Source organism: Scyliorhinus canicula, chromosome 19 (assembly GCF_902713615.1).
Source record: "Scyliorhinus canicula chromosome 19, sScyCan1.1, whole genome shotgun sequence".
In the NCBI taxonomy this organism is placed as follows: Eukaryota; Metazoa; Chordata; class Chondrichthyes; order Carcharhiniformes; family Scyliorhinidae; genus Scyliorhinus; species Scyliorhinus canicula.
In genome coordinates this window covers 97,850,061-97,869,613 of record NC_052164.1, presented here as the reverse complement: position 1 = coordinate 97,869,613, position 19,553 = coordinate 97,850,061, and the positions used below count along the sequence as shown (strand labels likewise).

The 19,553-nt window shown below is 43.7% G+C and overlaps 1 protein-coding gene across 5 annotated transcripts in view; it reads left to right on the top strand.

Annotated features, from left to right (window-relative positions):
• drd2a (dopamine receptor D2a) overlaps nt 1-19,553 on the top strand; it is a 168,998-nt gene that overhangs the window by 24,413 nt on the left and 125,032 nt on the right. Inside the window, exon 1 of one of the 5 annotated variants that reach the window (XM_038779362.1) lies at nt 15,930-16,005. The exons of the other annotated variants lie outside the window; for them this stretch is intronic. The gene's annotated coding sequence lies outside the window, so the exon portion shown is untranslated. Of the gene's footprint in view, nt 1-15,929; nt 16,006-19,553 lie in introns of those variants that run through there. 5 annotated transcript variants of the gene reach the window in all.

Genomic DNA, 19,553 nt, shown 5'->3' with positions numbered 1-19,553 from the left:
ATCTATTCATTAATTTAATTTAAATTGCCCCAGCGGCCTTGAAGAGATTTGAACTCATGGCCTGTATTTTCCGCCCACCGGGCAGGCACACTTAACGGACCCAGAAGCAAAATGTGTTTCCAGCTGCGATCGACCCCAGAACCTTATTTCACACTGGCTGGCCAATCACTGAGCAGCCACTGTGAAACGCACGTTGGGAAATGCTCGACGATACCCCGGAGGGCAGGAAGAGGGCGGGCGCTGAGAAAAGGGAAAGTGCGGCTGGTGTTTCTAATGTGCTCCCTCAGGGGGGCAGCCACTGCGGAGCTGTCTCACGGAGCCACAGACCTGTGAAAAATAAACCGAATGGAAAAATTACACAATGTGTGTCCAGGCAGCACACTCAAAGAAAATCCTCAATCCCCAGACACGTTTTAAAATTTTATTTCAGTCCTGACATTTCGTCTCACCCCAGATCGAGGTTTGCAGCTAAAACGTAAATTTCTGGCCCCTGTCTCTGGAGCATAATTCAGATCTCTGGATTACTCGACCAGCAGCATAACCACTGTGCTCCTCCACCACCACCACCACCAACCACCCCCCCCCCCCCCCCCCCCCCATGAATAAACTTCACATATGCTCAAGTCTCTGCTTACATCTTTCACTTGCTGGCAGGATCACTGACATCTTCAACTCTTTGCTCTGCATGTTTTACAGCTTCATTTAACAACATCCGGGTCAGCTTCCATACCTGCAAACTTTAACTTTCCTGGTGCTCTGTACCTTGCCCCCAATGCCAGCACTACTTCATACATGCCCTCCTCCAGCCCCTTGAGCGGGTGTCACTGGGCTGTTGAGAGCTGGGGAGAGAGTGACTGATGGAATGTGCAAGTGTTTGTCCGTGTTTGCTTGAGATCTTATTCTTCAGCAATGTTCTCCACTGTCTCTTGGCCTGCAGGCTCCGAAGGAACAGCAGAACTGTTCATTGGATTGGCCTGAGCAGTGTTTTATCTTCATTAGTTACACTGTGGATCTCTTCCGAGCGATGTGGTAGTGGCGAAAGGGATTGAGGATTGAGATGAGGAGAAATTTCTTTACTCAGAGGGTTGGGGATATTTGGAATCTTTTGTCCCAGAGGTCTGTGGATGCTCAATCACGGAGTATATTCAAGAAAGAGAGTGATGGATTTTTGGATACTAAGGGAATCAAAGGAAATGAGGAATGAGCAAGAAAATAGACATGAGGTAGAAAACAGCCACGATCTTATTCTCATAGAATTTACAGTGCAGAAGGAGGCCATTCGGCCCATCGAGTCTGCACCGGCTCTTAGAAAGAGCACCCTACCCAAGGTCAACACCTCCACCCTATAACCCAGTAACCCCACCCAACACTAAGGGCGATTTTGAACACTAAGGGCAATTTATCATGGCCAATCCACCTAACCTGCACATCTTTGGACTGTGGGAGGAAACCGGAGCACCCGGAGGAAACCCACGCACGCATGGGGAAGATGTGCAGACACCGCACAGACAGTGACCCAAGCCAGAATCGAACCTGGGACCCTGGAGCTGTGAAGCAGTTATGCTATCCACAATGCTACCATGCTGCCCTTATTGAATGGTGGAGCGATCTCCAGGTCGTATGGCCTATTCCTGCACATATTCCTTACTATTAAAAAAATCTTGGGCCAGAGTGGAAGTCACTCATACTCATTGCTTCACGTGTTGTCAAATGCAGATATTGGTCTGTCCTCTCCCAGTAGCCAGGCACTGTCTGCAGGGGAAATGTATAGTTAATTGCTGCTTTAGTCTACAGAACCTGCAGTCATAGGCAGTCAGGATTGATGAAATAGTTGGCAGTAATGGTAAGTGTATGAGAGCAAGGACCTAGTTTGAGGCTGTAGTGTGCCAGTGTGCATTAGAGAACACATGACTCTTAACACAGGTGTCGCCAAGAGACATTTGCTTCTGGGAGAAGGGACATGATGCAATTTAATACTGTGTGCAAGAACCAGCTATCACATATCCTGCCTTAAAGCAGTGGCTACAGTTTAAAGTATTTCTGTAATTTGCCTTGGGGCGTCTGGAGATCACGAACGATGATTTATTAATGCATGTTATTTCCCAATGCCAAAGGGACCCCACTATCTGTCTAGGGAATATATGTTTGTCTGTCAGTCAGGTAATAGCTCTATTTGACATCTGAAAACTCGAACACCTTTGCATAACGAGCGTCATCATTATACATCTCCACGTGAGTGCTATTGGGCAACAGAAATCAGGCTGGATGTAAAACGAGCTATCAATTTTCTATTGCCCTGTTTGCGCTACTATCAAAGACCAATTTACCATCTTTCTTGTCCTCAATGTGCTGGATTCCTGAAACTCTTTCTTTAAAATGTAATTTGTCAAATGGCAGGAAGGAAGTGGAGGTCCATCCTTTGAGGGTGCCGAGTGCACTTGAGGGACCCAACTCTCCCAGTGAGGGATGGAAGCTCACTCTCTGTTTATTTAAACCGGCAGCAGTGTGTTGATGCTGCAGTGTGTGGTGATATGTGCCTGAACGTATCATCGTATCAAGATGCTCAGCAAAGCAAGGTGTTGATGTGGGACTGGAGAATGGTATCACTCCACGCATGTAGTTACATGGTCAGAGAACACTCCGTAAGCGGCTAGCCTGCATAGTGGGAGCAATACCATGCAAAACCATGCTTGGAAACGTAAATAGTTAAAGTCTACCAATAAAGGTGTTTATGTTTAAACCCACAAGCCTCAAGATCTCATCAATGGGACACCACTACAGCTACTTTAAAAAAAAACATATCATTACATGGTATCAGAATGGGATTTTGTGATAGTACCATGCCGATCAATGGTGGTGAAAGGTGGCAAATACATGCAGGAACGCAGATCCCAAGGTATGGAACACTAAAGCCTAACTAGGGAGATGTACATCTAAGAAGTGATATTGCCAGTCCCTGGGCAATGTAGACTCAAAGAACATAGGCAACTACAAGATGGGTGAGCAACATAGGGAACACTACGAGACGCCGGGTCAGAATCCACAAGAAGAGTGAGAAAAATACAGAAAAGCAACTGTACTTGCCTTTTAGAATAGGTGGCAGTCCCAAGAGATTCAAGAGATTCAAGAAGCTGAAAGGTAGACAAATAAAAACTTTTAAACAAAGAGGCAGGTAGAAAATAAAGAAAACCCTGTAAATATGGCTGACAGAATCAAAAGTTAAAAAAGAACCACTTGGGGCTAACAGCAAGAAGGAAGTGCTGTGGATAGAAGTAAAGGAATAAAAAACAAAATGCTGCAAAGTTCAAATAGCCGACGCAGAGAGGTTGTTGCTCTAAATTTGAAACAAAGTCCAAACAGAAAAAGAGAGCAAACAACATGTAGAGTTGAAAGTAATGGTGCCATTACTTCCCCCCGCAGCACAAGAAGATCAAATATATGGAGATGCCAATGGCCCACAAATTCAAAAGGACGGGCAACTGCCGAAACTTCCACAGTAAGCAAGAAGTTTTAAAACATTTTTAAAGAGCAGCCTTAAAGCGGCAATACCCTTAAAGCGGCCATACCCTTAAAGTAGTCATACACTTGAAGAGGTAATGCCCTTAAAGTGGCAACCACAAGAAAAAACAAATGGCTAGTGACAGGAAAATTATAAAAATCCCCAGATAGCGGGCAACTCTTAAAGGTCCAGAGATAAGAAAGACCTCAACAAGGAGGCAGCAAAGATCTCAAAAAGGGGGCAACAAAGACTTCAAAGAGGAGGCAAAAAGGACATCAAAGAGTCAGCAATGAAGACCTCAAAGAGGAGGCAAGAAAGACCTCAAGGAAGTGGCAACAAGGACTTCAAAGAGGAGGCAATGAAGATCTTAAAGAGGAGGCAACAATTACCTCAAAACAGGGGTAAGTAAGATTTCAGAGAGGAAGCAATTAAGACTTCAAAGAGGCAAGAAAGACCACAAAGAAGAGGTAAGGAAGGCCTCAAAGTGGAGGCAAGAAAGACCTCAAAGAGGAGGCAGTGAAGACCTCATAGGAGGCAACAAGGATCTCAAAGAGGAGGCAACAAGGAATTCAAATAGGAGGGAATGAGGGCCTCAAAGAAGATTCAAGAAAGACCTCAAAGAGGAGGCAACAAGGACCTCAAAGTGGAGGCAACATGAACCTCCAAGACGAGGCAACAAATACCTCAGAGTAGGCAAGAATGAACTCAAGGAAGAGGCGACAAGGAGCTCAAAGGGGAGGCAATGAAGCTCTCAAAGAGGAGGTGAAAAAGTCCTCAAAGATGAAGCAACACTAGGAAATTAAATAGGAGGGAATAAAGACCTCAAAGAGGAGGCAACGTGGACCTCAAAGCGGAAGCAATGAAGACCTCAAAGAGGAGGCAACAAAATCTCAAAGAGGAGACAGAAAAGACCCCAGATGGAGGCCAACAAATAACGCCAAATGATGAACAACAGAAGACCCCAGAGGGAGGATGCTGAAATACCACCAAAGGAAATGAGAGATTATTAAATATAAAAAGAATGAAAGCTCTAGCGGAGACATTGAAATAACAAGATGAAATGGCTGACAGCAAGCTTCGAGAAAACACAGGATACTGCAAAAACTCTGGGCCCTGACAATATTCCGGCAATAGTAATGAAGACTTGTACTCCAGAACTTGCCGCACCCCTTGCCAAGCAGTTCAGGTACAATTAAAACACTGACATCTACCCAGCAATGTGGAAAATTGCCCAGGTGTGTCCTGTACATAAGGAACAGGACAAATCCAACCCAGCCAATTACCGCCCTATCAGTCTACTCTCCATCATCAGCAAAGGGATGGAAGGAGTCATCAACAATGCTATCAAGTGGCACTTACTCAGCATAACCTGTTCATGGATGCTCAGTTTGGGTTGCGTCAGGGTCAGTCAGCTCCTTACATCATTATAGCCTTGATTAAACATGGGCAAAAGAGCAGAACTCCATCAGTGAGGTGAGAGTGACTGCCCTTGACATCAAGGCAGCATTTGACTGAATATGGCAGCAAGTGAACCAAGCAAAACTGGGGTCAATGGGAATCAGGAAGAAAGCTCAGATAGGCTGACAAGTGGCAAGTTACTTTTGCGTCACACAAATGCCAGGCAATGACGATCTACTACAAGAAAGGATATAACCATCACCCCTTGACATTCAATTTCATTACCATCACTGAATCCCCCAATTTCAACATCCTGGGTTACCATTGATCAGAAACTGAACTGGACTAGCCACATTAATACTGTGGCTACCAGAGCATGTCAAAGGCTAGGAATTCTATAGCAAGTAGCTCACCTCCTGACCACCTACAAGGCGCAAGTCAGGAGTGAAATGGAATACTTTCCACTTGCAATACTCAAGAATCTCGACACCATTCAGGTCAAAGCAGCCAGCTTGATTGCTCCCCCTTCCACAAACATTCAAACCCTCCACCACCGATGAACAGTGGCAGCTATGTGCACCATTTACAAGATACACTGCAGTAATGCACCAACTTTCACAGGCAGCACCTTCCAAACCCACGACCATAACCTTCTAGAAGGACAAGAGAGCATATACCTGGGAATCCCACCACCTGGAGGTTCCCCCCCCCCCCCCCCCACCACCACCGACTCGGAAATATATCATGGTTCCTCCACTGTCGCTGGGTCAAAATCCTGGAACTCTCTCCCTAACAGCACTGCGGGTGTACCTACACCTCAAGAACTGCAACGGTTCAGCAAAGCAACTCACCACCACCTTCTGAAGGGCAACTAGGGATGAGCAATAAATGCTGGCCTAACCAGCGACACCCACATCCCAGAAATGAATGAAAAGAAACAAGTTTCAAAAATTTACAAAATTAAGCTGAGAAGGAGGAGAAGTTAATGAAGACAATGGTGAATAAGCTGAACATCAGGAAAAAGCAACTAGGAAATAATATTTTGCAACGAGAAAGGAATAATTGACAATCGAGGCCTCTTGGGGTTGAGTGACCATAATATGATTTCTTCATCAACACGGACAGTGATGTAGTTGGTCTGAGACTTGGGTCCTGCATCTTCATTAAGGAAACTACAATGATATAAGGCATGAATTGGCTATGGTGGATTGGGGAATGTTACATAAAGGGCTGATGGTGGATAGGGAATGCAAACATTCAAAAAGTGCATGGGAGAACAGCAACAATTGTTCATTACTGTCTGACACAAAAGTAAAACACAAAAGATGGCCATGGGTTTACAAGGGAAATTAGAGATAGTATTAGATCTAAACAAGGGGCACACAAATTGGCCAGAAAAAACATTAGGTCTTAGGATTGGAAGCAGTTTAAAATTCAGCAATGGAGGACCAAGAGATTGACTAAAAAGGGAAAATAAAGTACGTGAATAAGCTTGTGGGGAACATAAAAACTGATTGCAAAGGTTTCTATAGGTATGTAAAGAGAAAAAGATTAGTGAAGACAAATGTAGGTCCCTTACAATCAGAAACAAGGGAATTTACAATGGGGAACAAATTGACCAACTAAATATATACCTTGGTTCTGCTCTCACAAAGGAGGAAACAAATAAGATAGCAGAAACTTTGGGGAACACAATGTTTATTGAGAGGGAGGAACTGAAGGAGATCAATATTTGTTGAGAAATGGTGTTGAGGAAGTTGATGGGATTGAAGGCCATTAAATCCCCAGGACCTGATAATCTACATGCCAGAGTAGTTAAGGAAGTGGCCCTAGAAATAATGGCTGCATTGATGGTGATCTTCCAAGATTCGACAGACTCTGGGACAGTTCCTACAGATTGGAGGGTAGCTAATGTGCCCTCACTCTTTAAAAAGGGAGGTAGAGAGAAAACAGGGAAATATAGACCAGTCAGTCTGATGTCAGTAGTGGAGTAAATTCTGGAGTCCATTATCAAGGATTTTATAGCAGAGCGCTTGGAAAACAGTGGCAGGATCAGACAGAGTCAGCATGGATTAACAAAAGGGAAATCATGCTTGACAAATCTACTGGAATTCTTCGAGGAGGATTCTTTGTAACTAAGAGAGTTGATGAGGGACAGCCCATGGATGTGATTTATTTGGACATTCAGAAGGTTTTCGATGAAGTCCCACATAAGAGATTGGCATGTAAAATTAAGGGTAATGTATTGAGATGGATATAAGACTGGTTAGCAGACAGGGAACAAAGAGTCGGAATAAACAAGTCTTTTTTCCAAATGGCAGGTAGTACTAGTGGGGCACTGCAGGTATCGGTTCTGGACCCCAGCTATTCACAATATATATTAATGATTTAGCTGACTAACTAAATGTAATATTTCCAAATTTGGAGATGACACAAAGCTGCGTGGCAGGGTGGGCTGTGAGGAGGATGCAGAGGTGCTTCAGTGTGACAAGTTGAGTGAGTGGGCAAATGCATGGCAGATGCAATAGATAATGTGGATAAATGTGAGGTTATCTATTTTGGTAGCAAAAGTAGCAACACAGATTATTATCTGAATGGCGATACGTTGAGAGAGAGGGAACGTGCAATGAGGCCTGAGTATTCCTATAAAGGTAAGAAACAAGGTGTAGCAGGCAGTCAAGAGGCCAAACGGTATGTTGACCTTCATAACGAGAGAATTCGAGCACAGGAGGGAGGATGTCTTGCTGCAATTATACAGGGCCTTGATGAGACCACACCCGGAATATTGTGTGGCAGTCTGGTCTCCCTATCTGAGGAAGGATGCTCTTGCTATAGAGGAAGTGCAGCGAAGGTTTACCAGACTGATTCCTGGGATGGCAGGACTGATGTATGAGGAGAGATTGAGTCGGTTGGAATGATATTTGCTGGAGTTCAGAAGAATTGGAGGGGGGTGTGATAACTCATAGAAACCGATAAAGTTCCATCAGGACAAGGCAGAATAGATACAGGAAGGACGTTCCTGATGGTGGAGGAGACCAGAACCAGGGGTCACAATCTGAGAAATTGAGGTGGACCATTTTGAACTGAGTTGAGGAGAAATTTCTTCACCCAGAGAGTGGTGAATCTGTGGAATTCGCAACCACAGAAAGTAGGTGAGGACAAAACGTTGCGTAATTCCAAGAAGGAATTAGATACAGCTCTTGGGGCTAAAGGGATCAATGGATATGGGGGAAGGTGGTATCAGGGTATTGAACTTGATGATCAGCCATGATCTTAATGAATGGTGGAGCAGGCTCGAAGGGGCGAATGGCTTCCTCCTGCTCCTCTGTAACAAGTGCAGTGAAAAATTGAAGCACGAGAAAAAAAGCTTTGAAGAAGAAGTTTATTGAAGAAACTAAACAATGTAATACTTATAAAAATGAGTTCGAACAATTGAATTTAGAACTGTCAAGTCTCAACAAGCAATCGGCAGAAACTATTCAGAGCCTTCAGAAGGAATTTGAGGAAGGGAAGCTGGACAATGAAAAATTAATTGAAGAGGTAAAAACATTGAAATTGACGCAGAATCAGCAATTTAGACAAGAGCAAGAATCTGAGATTACACAGCCAGAACAAGATTGCTGAAATGGTCACACTGATAGAAAAGCATAAGAAAGGAGACAATAAAACGGTCACTGGAAAAGATGCTGAATTGAAATGCTGTAAAGGGAAAGAACCAAATACAAATTTATTTCAAAAAGCCTTTGGGAATTGTGCTATTGTCAGTCAAGGATGAGCTAATAATTATAAAACAAGAGCTTAAGAAAGTGACAATGGATTAGGAGGTTCTGCTGGGCAAACCAAAGCAATTAAGGATACAGTCAAATGTTTGAAAGACGTGTTAAAGAAGGGAAATACTTGAAAAGCTATCTTTAGATTACAATATCCTGTGATCAGAAAAAGGCACTTTATCAAGGGCCCAAGCACCAGAAACATTGAGTATTAATACCATTCCTTCACAATGTAATCAATACTTAGGGTTTCTGATATAACGAAATGTGAAAAAAACTGTCAAGACATAAGAGCTTATTAGGAAGTGAACATTATATTGTATTCTCTTTTGGAAAGGAGGAAAGCTTTTGGAAAATAAAGAGGGATGTGATTATATGTGCCTGCATATATTATAATGTAAAGGTGCTCAGCAGAGGGATAATGTGGGGCTGGAGAGTGGCACTGCCCACAGTATGATGTATCTAGACACATGGTTATAGAACTACAACAGCACTCTGTAAGAAGCAGCTAGCCTGCATGGTGGGAGCAACCTCCCTCTACTTACACAAACTTATGAATTGTAAATAGCCAACACCTACTAATACAGGTATTTATGTTTAATCACATAAATTTCAAGATTTCATCAATGGAACACCACCACAGCTACATAAATAACCCATATCATGACGCAGGGCAAACTTTTATCAGTCACTGACTTTGTACCGGGGGAAGTAGCGGTAGGGGAGGGGGTGCATGAAATAAGCACCCCGGCACCCCATAAAATTCAGTTCAATTATTACATTGTTTAAACTAAAATGTCCACATCAATGGGCAGGAAGAAAAGTTACAATTAATCTCAATGTATTTTATTGTGGATGTTTTCATTGTAAATGGCATAATAACAATATTTTTTATTAGTGTCACACGTGGGCTTACATTAACACTGCAATGAAGTTACTGTGAAAACCCCCTAGTTGCCACACTCCGGCGCCTGTTCGGGTACACCGAGGGAGAATTCAGAATGTCCGAATTACCTAACAAGCACGTCGTTCAGGACTTGTGGCAGTATACCATCTCCCAGGCAGTGTTCAGGAGGGCAGGCTTGAGTCTGCAGCCCACGCTGGGGAAGAGGGTGTCCCTCCGCTCCTCACTGACATGGAGCAGTGGGTCCACCTCGGACCCCCGACCTGGGGGGGGGGGGGAGGGGGGAGAAGGTCTTCTCTGAGCCATCTTGATGGCCGCAGTGAGTGTGCGGTAAGTGGAGTGCTTAAAAACAGTTCCAGCTGCCAGGCTCTTTGCTGTTAACTCTGGCCCTGCTGCTGTCCTGTTAGAGCGCCCTCTGGGCCAGGAATTGCTCAGAATTCGCGGCAACAGAGTGCTGGCCCATTAGCATGTCCTGAATTGCTCCAGAAATAGCACCCCCAACAGGAAAATGATCGACGCGTGGTTCAGTCTTGGTGTCAACAGTCGCCCAAATGGAATATTGTACTCGCTGTCTTTCGGATGATATATTCAACGAAGCCCCATCTGTCCTCTCAAATACTATTTCTGGGAAAAGGAACGGCATATCGACCAGGTGACCCGATCAATATTTCTTCCTCCATCAGTATCACAATGAAGCAGATTATCAGACTGTTACCACAGCAATTCACATGATGATTTTTAAAAATGTGGTAAAACATTCCAGGAGATGGTGCCGTTTGTGGGATCTTGCTGTGTACAAATTGGGAGATGTGTTTTTCCTGAACTACACTTCAGTAGCACTTCAAAACTACTCTGCGCGTTGTAAAGTCCTCCGGGGTGGCCTGAGATCATGAAAGGTGCTATAGAAATGAAAGTCCCATTCCTAACAGTCTATGCACCAATTTGCAACTAATACCCAGCTCTCCCGTTCCATTACTGACTCCCTTATCAGCCCTGCAGACAGAAAATTACAGGAATATGAAACATCTTTTCCAGTCGGAAATCCAATTCTTGAAGCCACTCAAAAGAGAGTTTGAGAGACACAAAAATATATCTATCTATCTATGTATCCATCTATATAAAATACTTTCCACAATGTTTTCACAGGAGAATCAGACGGATGAATCAGGTGTGTGCTCATTGCTCAGTTTCCCTCGCAGTTCCTCAGCTACATGACAAATACACTTGAAAGATCTATTGTAGCCTGGGTTAAGAGATATCAGATTGAATTTATATATTGTGGAAAAGCAAATCAAAGCCTTTTGTCAAGAAGAACTCTGCCATAAAATAGCCCGTGTTTATCGTGTCATTTCTTTCCTTTTGAGCAATTTGCTGCATTGCAAAGTACCATCTCTCTCTGCCTGCAAAGGAATTTATACCCTAACCCTTAGAACGCTGGAAGATCCAAGGAAAGATCCCTTTGATCTAGGGATGGCAGTTGTCGGGAGTTGGAAAAGTGTGACTCCCGTTTTCCACCTCGCTGCACTTCCACAGGCAGATGGGCGACAATGCTTCCAGCAGGCATACTGGCATCAGGGGTACACCTAATGTGCCTTGCATGTACCTACCTTGCCCATGCAAACAAAATGACCACCTCCTGACCCTACTAACTCCAGTAGGATCCACACAGGCACATACAATCCCTAGGTGAGAGGAGCAACAATGGGATCTCAGGCTACAGGTGAACAATTCATTGATGGCAGGTCAGCAAAGAAATTCTAAGTGCTCATAAAGCACTGGGATTTATTACCCGGTGTGTACAATGATTTAGTGGTGATGCTATATTACACTTGCATAGTACCTTGGTCAGACAAGAGTGCTGTGCATTATTCCGGTCTCCGTACTATAAAAAGGAGCAAGTGCAAAAAATCACTTGGAAGGATATTGAGAGATTGAGGGATTGCGAGATTACAGCTACATGGAACGGGATGAGTGTTTTGTCAAAGGGGAGAAGAATCAGCGGTAACCTGACAGAGGTGATTAAACCTCGGAATGGGCTGGACTGTGCGGATATGTTTCCATTTGTGGAAGAATCTAAAACTATGGACTGTAGATACAAGAAAATAGCTGATAAATGCAACAGGGAAACATGGAGAAAATCCTTTACCAAGGGAATGGTTAGAATGTGGAACCAGCTATCACAGGAACTGGTTAAGGTGAATTATCGACCACCTGCTTTTACATTGTTAGTCATGAAAGATTTTGAACATATTGGGCGCGATTTACCGGCCTTGTAGCGCCTGATTTGGTGACACGACGAGGCCATTGAATCCTGCGGGAGGCCTCTCATGAGATTTATAGCATTTGAAACGTCTCGTGAGATTCAACGAAGCGCTGCGAGACATCGCAATCTGGATTTCACCCTCACTGAACATAATTCCAGATCAGCATATTTAAATGAGCCATTGGGCTAATTTAATTATGTCTGCGCCGGGTTCTCCCGGTGCCCAGGACCTAACAACCACGCCTGGGAGAGCTCGCTGTGGTGTGCCAGTTAGCACTGGTCCACACAAAAATGGACCAGACGTAATGGCACCTAAAGAGGTCCCCCAGGCCATCAGAGACCCCCTCAGGCAGTCGGACTCTGGGCAGCATGGCACCCTGGCGTTCCTGCTGGCACTTGGGCACCTTGGCATTGCCAGCTTGGCACATTGGCACTGCCACACAGGCAACCTGGCAGTGCCACCCTGGCAATGCACCCATTACGTCAAAGTGCCTTTTAGACCCTCTAGTTCCACATGTTGATCAGGTGCAGCTTGCTTATCAATCTCGCAAGTCTTTGAATGATGCTGCTCTCACATTGGTCCATTTGACCCATCAGCACAGGGATAGATTAAGCACTATGCTAGTGCCACCTTTGTTGATTTCTTTTGTTAAATTTTTCCAATTAAGGGCAACTTTGCGTAACCAATCCACCTACCCTTCACATCTTTGGGTGGTGGGGGTGAGACCCTCATGGGGAGAATGTGCAAACTCTGCACAGACAGTAACCCTCAGCATCGTGAGGCAGCAGTGCTAACCACCGTGCCACCCTTTCTTTGTTGATTTCTCTTCAGTTTTTGTACAATGCAACTATTCCAGTCTATTGGAAAACTGAAGCACCTTGATGTCAATCCTACTCTCCTACTTTGGATCGGAGATTTCCTTCAGAAGAGGACCCAATGGGTATCAGTATCCAGGATTTACTTGGAGCTCTCATTAATGAAGACTGAATGTCCTCTTGATTAATAAGCGGATCAGGGGTTACGGGGGAAAGCAGGAGAATGGGGATGAGAAAATATCAGCCATGATTGAATGGTGGAGCAGCCTCGATGGGCCAAGTGGTCTAATTCTGCTCCTACGTCTTATGGGTTCTGTACTGTCATCTTTACTTTCAGCCTCAGCACAAATGATTATCGATCAGATTATGAGAAAGCAACCATCCTGAAGTGTGCTGATGATACAGTACTTGTGAGTCTCAGAAGGAATAATAAAGGAAACCAGAGGAACATGGCAGAGAAGTATGTGAAATGGTGCGAGAACAATTCTCTTAAATTGAATGAAAACAAGTTGAAAGAACAGAATTATAGAATTCAGGAAAAGCCAGTTAATGATATTTTCCCATGAAGATTCACGAAGTGGACATTGAGATAGTTATTAACTAGGAGTATCTAGTTATCAAAGCAGATGATAAGTTTAACTGGAGGGAACAGTGTGCAAATACACAATTATAATACCTCAGAAAATTAGGGAAAAACGCAAAATAGGATGCAGCCACCATTTTTTCAAAGTTGCTCAAATTGTCTGCTATCTTCACTTGAAATCACAGAGGCTGCCATTGGTATATGTTACTGGCATTTCCGAAGCCACTTCCACTCTTTTCAACACTGCTGCCAATATCACTTTCACCAAAACTAAAAGAAAAATGAGCAACATCTCCAATCAAAGAGAAAATGCTGGACAATCTCAGCAGGTCTGGCAGCGTCTGTAGAGAGAGAAAACAGCTAACGTTTCGAGTCCAGATGACCCTAAATATGATGGCTGCATCCTATTTTGCGTTTGGTGTAACAATCGAGCGTGACTATAACATGGTCCGGATACCTCACAAACTAAACACTGCAGATTGCTGGCAGACAAAAAGAGCTGGAGTTGCAAAGTCACAACTTTCCCGAGGTTTTCAACCTTAACTAATGCTGATTCACATAGGGGCCACCAACACTGTATTCAAACTCCTGCGTGCAAAGCACAGAGCTTATCTGTCAAGGTCATTGGCACAAAATATGTGAGGAGACTGTCTGGCTAAAAGTAATTTATCATTAACGTGAAAACAACACTGTATGTGAGGAATGATGTCTGGCCTGATTATTATGTTTTAAGATTAATCGTCAAGATCTGCTTTCGGAATGTGGTTGGGTCATTTGGACGAGTTATGATTAAAGTACATCCTTCAAACTATGGACACAAATCTACAGCCACATGGAGGAAGTCCATTCAATATCTGCGATTCTATTGAAAAATGGCTCCTTATTTATTTGAGAGTGGAAAAGACACGCTAAAATGCTCAGGCTTAACTATACTGTCTGAATATTCTTTGCCAGCTGAATGGACACTGTCAAGGGCTGTTGATTATTCACAATCTCATCTACTCTCACCCCAGCAGGGAGCATTCATTCCCCGGATCCATTTCATGGAAATGTCAGTGTTGTACTATGTGGTTCAAACTAGAAAATAAATCAACTGTGTGAAGTGGACATTGATATGTGCCACAGCCACCAGACACAACACTGGTTAAGAGAACCAACAAATGATTCAAGTAAGATTGGGAAGTAAAATCATGCTGGTCAGTAATTTGTGAAATTGTGATGAGGTGGCGTTCCGCAGTCAGGAAATAAGGGCCCAATGTTAACCCATTCGAACCCTTTCAATTTACACAGAGTTAAAACAGGGCCCGTTTGAGTCCAGGAGGTGATGGGGAGTTTCTGAAAAAGGGGCGAGAGCTTATTTTGAAGACGAATGAGCAGGATTTACAAGAAAAAAGATAGGAACCTCGTACCTAATAATATTTCCCTTCTCCTATTGTAATTCAATTCCCAGGAATGCAAATTTGATAAAAAAGCACAATGATTCGAAACATCCTGCAGTGCAGAACTAAGGGAGTGAGTGTCACAGTGTTTACGATAGATAATTAACCAGGGCTAGTCAAGCAAAGCAAAAAGAAACCCAACACGTTCCCAGTAAGATCAGCCTGCGATCCCTACATCTTCAATCTTCTATTATGTTCTTCACTTTCCTTCCACTCTTTCAGTATGTTTATTCGTCCTATCTTCAATGTCCTGATTTTAAAATTATCCCTGTTTTCAAATCGCTCCATGACCTTGCCCCCTCCCGAGCTCTACTACCTCCTCCATCTCTACAACCCTCTAAGATCTCTGTTGTTCCTCCCATTCTGGTCTTTTCTGCTTCTAAAGTTTTCGATGCTGCACCATTGGTTCTGTAGTTTTCTCCCGAAGCCCTCTGCTGTCCTATATCGCCTTCTTCCTTAAAATCCACCTCTTTGACCAAGCGTTTGATCATCTCTCCTAATATGTTCTTATGTGGCTTGATGTCAAATTTGGCATGTTCTCACAAAGCACCTCGGGATGTTTTATTACGTTAGAGGCGCTAGATAAATGCAAACTGTTGTTATTGTCTCTGTGTCTGGCATCGAGCAATAGGATTGCTTCTTTAATACTTCTCCAGTGCAATGCCTCTCACCACTCGCCTTTCGATTTACCCAATTCCACCAACAAGAACCAGATGTATCCCAGAGGTACATTTTACTCTTTTTTCATGGTCATTAATCAAGGTTCATTTCAGGGGAAAGAATGGAATAATAAAAAAAGTCAGCAGCAAATACAACCCTCAGCAGTTCTGAGATTATTAAATGCAAAAGAGAAATACATTGAAACTCATGTCCTCAGGACAGTCATTTCTGCCGCTTCTGCATCGGTTATAGCGGTTTATAATGTAGCAAAATATTGGACAAATAGCATTTTTGCAATAGGAACAACTCACACTCCACAACAACAGAAGTTACTTGAATTACATTTCGAAAAATGGGACGCAGCTTTGAACAAATCCTTTCGTGAGGGAAATCAGGACAAGAATTTCAATTTTACAGCTAGGCTGGTTGGGAATGAAAGAAGGAAGCAAGTTTACAAGCAAAGAACACTCTGTATCTCTCTCCTCCAAAAACTGGGAGTCAGTTGAAACTTAAGACGGAGATCGATGGAATTTGTTCGGGAACGCTGCCAAGGCAAATGGAGAAATTAAGTTACGTTAGAGAGCCCCCATGATCTAATGGAATGGCAGAACAGACTTGAGGGGATGAATGGCCTTCTTCCGTTCCTATGCTCTCCCTCAATAGTCAGCCCCAGGTCAGTGTCTTCTCTCTGTGGTCATTTTAGCAAAGAGGGGGCAGGAATGATGCAGTGAACAATGTTCACTGAACAACTTTCTCAGTTAGGTGAAGCCTGCGTTCGACATCGGTGCAGTCTTTAATGGGCCAGTTTCTTTACTGTGAAAATGCTTTGTGGAATGAATCAGTTGCTGCTCCACTTAATATTGGAGCTAGGGTTCCATCATTTCACATATAATAGATCGAGTGGGAGGGAAATGTAGGCTCTGTAACCAGTCTTGTCTTCAGCAGCTCTGACAATATACAGCTAACTAGGCCACTAGTTTAACTACGAGACACGATAATTAAATAAGACAGATCTTATTATGAGAGAACACCCCCCTTGCACTGTATGAAGAATTGCTTCCATTTTATACAATTATACAATGCACAAGGCAGTCCTGGATGTTAGCGACCAGATGTCTGACAGTGGACTACAAAACGCTAATTTAATCGAGTGTCACTGGTGACATCATCAACTGTGAGGCCAAAACCTCTACAGTTTTTAGTAAGACTTACAGAATTGAATTGGCTCCTTAAATTTACTGTCAGGCATTTGTTATTTTTCATGATCGATTGCCTGATATTTTTAATAATGTAATTCTGCAATTTGTTTTACTGCATGTACGCTGCGTAATGTTAAGAGGCTACACTCACAAAGCAAGAGATTGGAGACCGATCCCTGTAACACAGTGAAACCCGACTGATACCCCGTCTAGTACGTTAAACCCATCTCTTGAATGAGACACTAAACCAAGACCCAACCGCAATTCAATAATAATAATACAATAATAATCTTTATTATTGTCACAAGTAGGCTCACATTAACACTGCAATGAAGTTACTGTGAAAATCCCCTGGTCGCCACACTCCGGCGCCTGTTCGGGTACACTGAGGGAAAATTCAGAATGTCCAATTCATCTATCAAGCATGTCTTTCATAGCCAATGACAACTGGATCTCGACCCTCACACTCCACGTTACTCTGCAGCCCAGATGAGATATCACGAACCCTGGCAACAGATAGGCAACGCAACCTTTGGGACTCTCGATCCTGGTTCTAGAGAACTCTACCTGTACTATCCCTGATTTTGACTGCATTTCTCTTTACTCTCCCAACTTCAGTGGCTCCCTGTACCACCATGCTGTGGTCAGTTTTCTCATCCTCCCTACAATCCCCGCTCTCGTCCACAAAGGGAGAAAGAATCTCAAACTTGTTAGACAAGGACAAGAGCTCCTGCAACCCTACCTCCTGGATCCCTCTACCTACCTCACTCATAGTCACACCCCCCTGTCCCTGACCATTGGACAAGTTCAATATAGTTAATCTAAGGGGTGTGACTGTCTCCTGAAACACAGTGTCCAGGTAACTCTCCCATTCCCTGATGTGTCGCAGTGTCCAAAACTCACTCTCTGTCTCATCAACTCTGAGCCGAAGTTCCTTGAGCAGCCAACACTTATTACAGATGTGGTCACGAGAAACCACAGTGGCGTCCACCAGCTTCCGCATCATGCAGGTACAACACATCTCCTGGCCCTGCATCTCCACTTTATTTTATTACTTGCTAATTTGTTTTGTTTTTTATTTAAGGCTGCTCTTTAGTCTTTTGATCTGTAAAATATTTCTCCTTTATCCCTTTAATCGAAAGCAATCTAGAATAGGTCAGTCAACTTAGCAGTTACTTACCACCAATAAACCCACTGTTTCCCTGAGATGTTATTTTTTGTTTTTCCCACTCTATTTATGGTGAGATCCTCCCCCCCACTATTTAACTGGCCGGGTCCTCCCTTCTCCATGCTATTTCTCACTCTGAAGCTCCCCCTCCCTTTTCCCGCTGTTTTAACTCACTGGGTGAACCTCTCTCCCATATGGATTCTCTCCCATATGAACTCGAAAGGCTTATTCTGTTTCTCTTGTCACAGATGTGGCCAAACCCGCTGAGCTTTTCCAGCATTTGCTTTTTTATATCAATAAAACAGGCCATTCATTTTGTTGCTGTTTGTGGTGGTGTGCTGTACTCAGATTGGCTGCTCTCTCTTCATTATAGCAGTTGCTATATTTCAAAATTATTTCATTCGCTGTAAAATGTCTGGGAAGTCCTCAGGATGTATAAATACAAATATTTCTTGTCGTTTTATAGAACAGGAAGGCATGGGGGTCAGGGTTGAAAGGGCAAGTTCAGGATGGAGATATTTCTTCACACAGAGGATCAACAGCTGGAAAATGGGACTGAACCCGGGACATTTTTCAGAAGGAGCCAGCACGTCTGATGGCTGAACAATTCAGAACAAAGACTAAAATATACCAAGGGGCCTTCTTCACCTCAAACTATCTAACCATCCTGGAAATCTCACAGAGTCTGTGGAGGGGGAAGGGTGGGATTTCTCTTCATCATTGTGCCCTGCCAAGGATCTTAAATCATGAGAATTGGGGGAATCTAAATAACCACAATGAAAAATCAAATGAAAATCGCTTATTGTCACGAGTCGGCTTCAATGAAGTTACTGTGAAAAGCCCCTAGTCGCCACATTCCGGCGCCTTTCCGGGGAGGCTGGTACGGGAATCGATCCGTGCTGCTGGCCTGCTTGAAAAGCCAGCAATTTTAGCTCAGTGAGCTAAACCAGCCCTAAACAAGCGTAGGAGCACATACGAAGCCAGAGGCTGAAGTCCGATTAGCATTTGGACTTTCTGCGTTTGGGCAGAACGGAATGCACCTGAGAATTTCCTCAGATAGGCAGCTGATCAATCCCATGGGAATTGATTCAGATAATTGTACAAAATAATCTCAGGAGTCTCGGGTACGGAACAATCGTATATTTGCCAACATGTTGAGAGAGCAATTCTTCAGAGAATGTCCCTGAAGCAAGACCCTACTGTGAAATTATCAGTCACTTATACATTGAGAAGCGCATAGGGTGGCACGGTGGTGCTGTGGTGAGCACTGCTGCCAAAGATAAAATGCTGGAAAATCTCAGCAGGTCTGGCAGCATCTGGAGGGAGAGACTGAAAAGGTGAGAAATATTTATACTGTGGCGTGAGAGAATGAAAGATGAGTCATAGCCACAGAAAACAAGGAACAGAGTGCTAATAGGCACAGAAACCCAGGGCAAAGAGTGCCCAGAATGGCAGTCCCCAGAGAGAACAAAAGGGGATGAAAGGCCAAACAGCAGATAAACTAAAATCAGAGGGTAAACTGTGACAGATGTAGATGTGGGGAGAGGGGAAGGGAAAGCAAAGGGAAGAAAAGGTAATGAAAGGGGGATAAGATATGGGAGCTACACATAAACGTAAGGCAAGAAAGAAATAAATGGTTAAATGGTAAAAGACAGTTAAAATGAAATGGTATGAAAACAAAGGGGCTGAGATGGGGTAGAGCTAATCATCTGAAGTTGTTGAATTCGATGTTCAGGCCGGAAGGCTGTAGCGTGCCTAACCGTAAGATGAGATGTTGTTCCTCCAGTTTGCCTTGAGCTTCACTGGAACATTGCAGCAGGCCAAGAACAGACATGTGGGCATGGGAGCAGGGTC